Source organism: Bos grunniens, chromosome 20 (genome assembly GCF_055505025.1).
Source record: "Bos grunniens cultivar Pamir isolate PY7600 chromosome 20, Bosgru_T2T1.0, whole genome shotgun sequence".
NCBI classification, from domain to species: Eukaryota; Metazoa; Chordata; class Mammalia; order Artiodactyla; family Bovidae; genus Bos; species Bos grunniens.
The window spans coordinates 42,209,157-42,217,110 of NC_141184.1; positions in this window are offsets into that span (position 1 = coordinate 42,209,157).

A 7,954-nucleotide genomic window follows, 5' to 3' on the forward strand; every position below is an offset into this window, starting at 1 on the left:
TTAGAATCCTTTGAATTTTCTCTCTACAGTGTTTTAGTGTAAAAATATATTTGTCAGAGGCAGTATTCAGATGTTTATGGGTCACATCCATTTCCCTGCTCCATTATTACTGTCATCTTATTCTGAGATGGTTCAGCCTGAAAGAGATAATAGAAGTCTTGATTTTACATGTTAATTTATACATGGGATTGTTTGGAAGGAACCCCTGAGGAAGAATGCCAGCAGAGAGTGGCTCTGAATGGCCAAAAGATGACATCAAAGCAGCTGCTCCACCATGCGTATTAAAACTAAAAAGAGTGCCCACGAGATTCTAGGACAAATGTGATACTTGCTTTTATATCTTGAAGTTTCTAAAACCTTTTTATTATATCTATTTTCCTCACTCTTTAGGTCTTTGGTCCCTGAAATTAAGGGCGAAAACAAAAACTACTTTTTCTCTCTCTTAGTCTATGTGTTTAGATGACAGAATTAAAAGTTATCAGAAGTGATAATGAGTAATGCTGAAATTCTAGCCTCTCTGATCATGTATGTATCTTCTCTTGAGCTCATCTCCAATCATAACCTCAGAGCCCTTGAGCACTGAGACATATCTTTTGAAGATATCCTGTATTTAAGATGGATTTGTCATTACTGACTCCTGGTGATTCCTAAGTGGGAAATGGAAAGATGAGAAACTTGAATCAATCCACTGTACTCATCTATGATGGGAAAATATTAAGTCTATATCTAAAATGATATGTCTTTATAGATTTTATTTCTGTCTATCCTCAGACACTGGCAAATGGAAGATTTCAAACTGAGTGAAAGGCTTACATACAAAACCTAAAAAGCTACAGTTCAGATATTTGGGAGATCATCTCTCAAATACCTTCATCTGTGCATGCTAAGTCACTTTAGTAGTGTCCTACTCTTTGCAACCCTATGGACTGTAGCCTGCCAGGCTCCTCTGTCCATGGAACTCTCCAGGCAAGAATACTGCAATGGGTTGCCATTCCCTTCTCCAGGGGATCTTCCTGACCCAAGGATTGAACCCAGGTCTCTTTCATTGCAGGACAATTCTTTACTGTATGATCCACCTGCCTCTAGAATCAAAGAAAGATCAGTTTTAGTTGATGAAGTCAGGTCAATAGATCCCAGTGTAGACTCTGTCTTTAAATCACAGGAAATTTTTTTTTAAACACAATATTCAAACGTTCAGTTCAGTCCAATCCAGTCACTCAGTCGTGTCCGACTCTTTGCGACCCCATGAACTGCAGCACGCCAGGCCTCTCTGTCCATCACCAACTCCCGGAGTTCACCCAAACCCACGTCTATTGAGTCGGTGATGCCATCCAATTGAATCACTAGTACTCAGAAGATAGAACTATAACATATTTGATTTTTTTAGTCTCCACAGGGGATTCTGTTATGGTCCATTCACAGACTGGTACTTGAGAACTACAGTTCAGGTCAGTCACTCAGTTGTGTCTAAGTCTTTGCAAACCCATGAGCTGCAGCATGCCAGGCTTCCCTGTCCTTCACTATCTCCCAGAGTTTGCTCAAACTCATGTCCACTGAGTCAGTGATGCCATCCAACCATATCATCCTCGTCACCCCCTTCTCCTCTTTCCCTCAACCTTTCCCAATATCAGGATCTTTTCCAATGAGTCAACTTTTCACATTAGGTGACCAAAGTAGTGGAATTTCAGCTTCAGAGGAGTAAAGTAAATGATCTTTAACAATCAATCAATTCATTCATTCATTCAATATTTATTGAGAAACAAGTATGTACAAAGAACTAGAAATTCAAAGGGGAAAAGATAAAGAGTGCATCTGCTCTCCAGTTCTCCATTTGTCTTACAGTCTACCCTTAGTGTAGGCTCTGAAGCAGGAGCCAACTCAGCTAAGTTTGGAGTTATGGAGCAACCTTCAAGAATGGAAGACAATAACTCGTGGATAAATGATCCAGTTCCTGTCCTTTAGGATGAAAATTCTAGGACCTATTTATTTCCTTCTCAGCAGGTTGTGGCAGAATGGCTTCCCACTGCCCACTGTGGTTACCTGTATATTACATCCTTATACTGGCTTTGCTTCCTTTTCTGTGTCACTCTTTTCTTCCCCACTCCAGCATCCTGGGATTGCTTCCCAAATAAACCTAACCTGTGGAACTCTCTGGGCCTCTCTGTTACCTTAGCAGGAAAAGAATCCACCTGTGATGCAGGAGACTCTGGCTCAATTCCTGGGTCAGGAAGATCCCCTGGAGATGGGATAGGCTACCTACTCCAGTATTCTTGACTCTTTAAATGAGGATGCCCCAAACTGCTCCAAGTAATCCACCTTGGCTCCTATGCCTAGAATCTTGGCAGTGTCCCAGAAATGCCCCCCACTCAGGTGGCTCAGATGGTAAAGAATCCACCTATAATGTGAGATACCTGGGTTTGATCCCTGGGTTGGGAAGATCCCCTGGAGGAGGGCATGACAAGCCACCCCGGTATTCTTGCCTGGAGAATCCCCAAAGACAGAGGAGCCTGATGGGCCACAGTCCATGGGGTTGCAAAGAGTCAGACATGACCAAGCACCTAAGCAAAGCATGGCATAGAGTTCTCTCAAGTGTTCCTTTAGGGAGAATCCAAACCAAGGCAAAATTGAGAGGTAAGCCTCGTTTCTTCTTTTCAGGTCCTTCAAGATGACCTTAAGATATGATGAGATGGTAAAAGGATTCCTTAGGGATAATGCCTATGATGTAAAGAGGGCTGATACACTGTGATACAATTCTAACCCCGGTGACAAAATTTGGGTCAGAAAATTCTTAGATTTAAGACTGATGTGCAGTTCTAAGAACATTTTGATAAAGTCAATAAGTTCTTGAGCCAAGGTTGGAGCCAAAGGAGCCCTATATTGCCTAGGAATAGGCCTGCCATACTATCTCTTCCTGCTAGTTATTGAGAATTATCAGCCATTGAGAAATGTAGCCTTGTTGCAAACTCAGTAATGAGTTTCTGAAAGAAAAGTATAGACACTTTCAGATACTCTCAAAGTATCTGAAAGCGTCTATATCTGTACATATATCTATATCTGTATATAGAAAGAGAGAGAGAAAGGGATTTATTATAAGGAATCATGTTGCATAATTATGGAGGCTGAGAAGCCCTAAGCTCTCCAGGCAGTCAGTGAACTAGAGACTCAGACATGTCAATGATGTAGTTCTCGTTTGAGTCAAAGGCCTGAGAAGCAAAGCAGTTTATCTAAGTTCCAGTCTGAAAACCTGCACACTCTGAACCCCAGAAGAACCTGTTTCCATTTGAGACAAAAGGCAGGAAAAGGCTAATGGACGAGCTTGTTCAGTCAGGCCTTTGGTTGATTGGCTGGGACCCACTCACACCGGGAAGGACACTCTTCTTTACTCAGTCTACTGATTCAAATGTTACTATCATCCAGAAACATCTTCACAGACACACTTAGAATAATGTTTTGCTAAATGTCTGGACACTCCATGGCCCAGTCAAGTTAACACACAAAATTAAGCATTACACACAGATTTAATTCACTGTTCTGCCTCTGTAGAATCTAAATGAATCCAAGATAGTGACTATGGAATGCAAACTAGTATAGGCTTAACTAAGTAGAAGCCCTGGTTACATCTATTGCACTAAATGTGGTATTATTGCTGGAGTATACTCTTCTTAAGAAACAGTTCCTGGTGTATAACCAGACCCTGATAAAGAGAGAACACTTGACCCGTGTATATGCCAGAAATTCATTTATCACCTGGCTCTTATAAGCCCCTGTTCTGACTGGGTGACTATAATGATGCTTTGGTTCTCTGTGTATCAACTCAGACACCGGGTCTAATCATCTTGGGAATGTCTGGATATTCTTTCCCCAGGTAAAGTCACCTAAGTAAAGAACCATAGAGTCCTTTGATGAAGAACTGGGAGAATCTTCACAGAATCTTTTTGCCATGGTGTTTCATGTTACTTCTTCTTAGTTAACCAACCACTTCTTCTGTCAGTTGATTCTGGACTTGAAAATTGGCTTAGTTCTATGGTCTAAGCAAGATATTACCACTTTTTATCACTTCAGTCTCCTGTTTCTCCATTCTTGCATTTTTTTTTTTAAGTTGTTGATGCTAACCTTAAAAAAAATACTTGGCCCTCTACTTTTTGTAGGGACATCAAGTTCTATTGGGGGCTTCCCAGGTGGCTCAGTTGTAAAGAATTCACCCACCAATGCAGAAGATAGACACAAGAGACACAGGAGATTCGGGTTCGATCCCTGGGTCTGGAAGACCCCCTGGAATAGGAAATGGCAACTCACTCCAGTATTCTTGTCTGAAAAATCCCATGGACAGAGGAGCCTGGTGGGCTACAGTCCATGAGGTCACAGAGTCAGACATGACTGAGCATATATGCACAAGTTCTTATGAGCCACCCCCACAACTCTCTGTGAGTCAGCAAAGCCCACTGATGTCCCTTCAAACTTCTTGGTCATTACAGAAATTGTTGGAGAGTTATACGCCAACATTTGGCCTCCATTACTCTGGGGCCTCATCATCTCCGTGGATATTAATGATCCCATGTCTGTAACTGCTTTCCGTACCATCAGCCCTGACTGCAGAGCCACCACTAGATTTCTTAGTGCTGCTAATTTCCTCTTACACCAGATCGTTTCTGATGACATGGTGTGTCCTCTGAGCCCTTCCATGGCACACAATCCTCTGGAAAATTTTCTTGATTTGTGTAATATTCTTGCTTACCCTCTTCATCAATCTCTTTATTCCTTCACTACCACCTTCCTGGGCAGCTCAGACGTCCTACTTGGCTCAGCATTGGCCCAGTCTTTCTTCAGACCTCTAAGAGCCATGTTAGCCATGAGCTTGCCACATTTCTGCAGGTTTTTGCCAGAGTTTCTATTAATAGTATTGTATTCTGAGAAGGCACCCTCAAGACAATAAAGTATTGCTTATCCAGTCTTATATTCTGCCCTTTCACCCCAATATATTTCCAGGGATATTCCCCTGGCTCCTATTAAGCAAACAAAAAACCATGAAATAGTTATATTGCCAGGGTTCAAATCTTAGTTCCATTTACTTAGTTGTGTGGAACTGAGTGAGTTGCCTAATTTTCCCAAGTCCCAATTTCCTCACATGAAGATGATCCTATCAGTACCTATCTCAGGTACTAAAATGAATAATACATGCAAAGTGCTTACTGCTATGTCTACACACGGTAAACACAGAAGAGATATTAAATGCTGGTGGTGTTATGGTTCCCATACAAAGGAGAAACCTTTATATACGTGGCCTTTCTATTGCCTACCATAAATGATATACTGGGATTTGTAATGAATGGCTAATTCAACCACCTACCTAAATTACTGGATTACAAACTAAGCTATTAATAACTCCATTCTAAGAACTTGATACCTACCTAAAACACTGAATTGCAAAATAAGCTAATGACTGCATTCTGAGAATTTGGTGATGGTTAGTACAAAAAAATAAAAAAGCTGATATTTGTAATTTGCAGTCACTTTTTAAAACATTACAGAGTGGCAGTGCTACAGTGGTGTCTCAGGCTTCTGACCCTTGGCAGCCAGTTCTCACTTTGAGGGAACATGATGCATTTTAGAAGATTCTGTCAGCTTTCCTCAGGAGTTAGTGGGTTTTGCTTAATTCTAAGGTGGCAGACCATGAACTGTTTGTCTCTTTGATCTCATGGCCAACTGATCTTTCCCATACAATAGGGCCTTCCAGCTGTGTACTTTTGAAGATTACACTGAGAATTTGGGCAAGATAGATCTGTCAGGAAAAAAAAAACATACAGATAGCATGTGAAATGACATGGCCCAAGAGCAGAGAATGTCAGGAAAAATTTATGTATCTCTACAGAGTACAAGAAGAGGGAATCCATAGAAATAGGAGTAACTAAGTGTTATGATGCCTAAAGAACTATGGATGGAAGCTCATAACATTATATCTGAGGCAGTGACCAAAACCATCCCCAAGAAAAAAGAAATGCAAGAAGGCAAAGTGGTTGCCCCAGGAGGCTTTACAAGTAGCTGCGAAAAGAAGAGAAATGAAAGGCAAGAGAGAAAGGGAAAGATATATTCATCTGAATGCAGAGTTACAGAGAATAGCAAGGAGAAATAAGGCCTTCCTAAATGAAAAATGCAAAGAAATAGAGGAAAACAATGAAATGTGTGTGCTTGGTCACTCAGTCACGTCAAATTCTGCAACCCCATGGATTGTAGCCCACCAGGCTCCTCTGTCCATGGAATTTCCCAAGCAAGAATACTGGAGTGGGTTGCCATTTCCTTCTCTAGGGGATCTTCCCTACCCAGGAACTAAACCCCCATCTTTTGTGTCTCCTGCATTGGCAGGTAGATTCTTTACCATCATGCCACCTGGGAAGCCCCAAACAACAGAACAGGAAAGACTAAAGGGCTCTTCAAGAGAATTGGAGATATTGAGGGAACATTTCATGCAAGGATGGGCACAATAAAGAACAGAAATGGTAAGACCTAACAGAAGCAGAAAAGATTAAGAAGAGATAGCAAGAATACACAGATATATCCAAAGACCTGGATAACCATGATGGTATAATCAAAGTGCCAGACATCCTAGAGTGTGAAGTCAAGTGGACCTTAGGAAGCATTACTAGGAACAAAGCTAGTGGAGGTGACAGAATTCCAGCTGAGCTATTTAAAATCCTTAAAGATGATGGTGTTAAAGTGCTGCACTCAATATGTCAGCAAATTTGGAAAACTCAGCAGTGGCCACAGGACTGGAAACGATGTTTTTATTCCAATGCCAGTGAAGGGCAATGCCCAAAAATGTTTAAACTACTGTACAATTGGACTCATCTCACATACTAGCAAGGTTATGCTCAAAATCCTTCAAGCTAGGTTTCAGCAGTATGTGAACCGAGAAAGTCAGATGTAAAAGCTGGGTTTAGAATAGGCAGAAGAACTAGAGATCAAATTACCAACATTCAATGGATTATAGACAAAGCGAGGGAATTTCAGAAAAATATCTACTTCTGCTTCATTGACTAAGCTAAAGCCTTTGACTGTGTGGATCACAACAAACTGTGGAAAATTCTAAAAGAGATGGGGTTACCAGACCACCTTACCTGTGTCAGGAAGCATTTAACAGGAGGTTTCCTGTGTGCTGTTTTGGATCTATCAGGAATCCTCTGTTCCTTATTAATTCCTGAATACTCAAGAATTAAGAGGAGAGGCAAGCCTCTCCGGGGGCTGAGGAATCCAGGCATTTCCTTCATTAGTTTTTCAATATGGTGATAAGTACCCTCTTCCTTCTTATGAACCATACAGTAAAAGTGATTGTTTACAACTCTCTCTATATAATATGGATCGCCTATGTTTTGAAGTCTGGAATTTTAATCTTTATCTTTGCTGAGAATAACTACTTTGTAAGACAGTATATATGCCCACACCATGTTGATTAAAACACCTTTGCTCCCTCAGAGCTTGAGACCCCATGTCTTTCTCTCTCTCTCTCTCTCTCTCTCTCTCTCTCTATTTCTGGCTGATTTCCTGAAACGCGAAAGCCGGCTGTGTAACCCAGGAAATATTAGCCTCTCTCCTTCTTTCACTTTCTCACCGTCAACACCGGATCACCAGGTTCCGGTCCATTAAAGGACCCCAATATACCTGTATCCTGAGAAACCTGTATACAGGTCAAGAAGTAACAGAACCGAACATGAAACGACTGGTTCAAATTTGGAAAGGAGTACGACAAAGCTGTGTATTGTCACCCTGCTTATTTAAATTCTATGCAGAGTACATCATGTGAAATGCCAGGCTGGATGAACAACAAACTGGAATCAAGATTGCCAACAGACATATCAACAACCTCAGAAATGCTATGTTACCACTCTAAGGCAGAAAGTGAAGAGGAACTAAAGAGCCTCTTGATGAGGGTAAAAGAGAATAGTGAAAAAGCTGGCGTGAA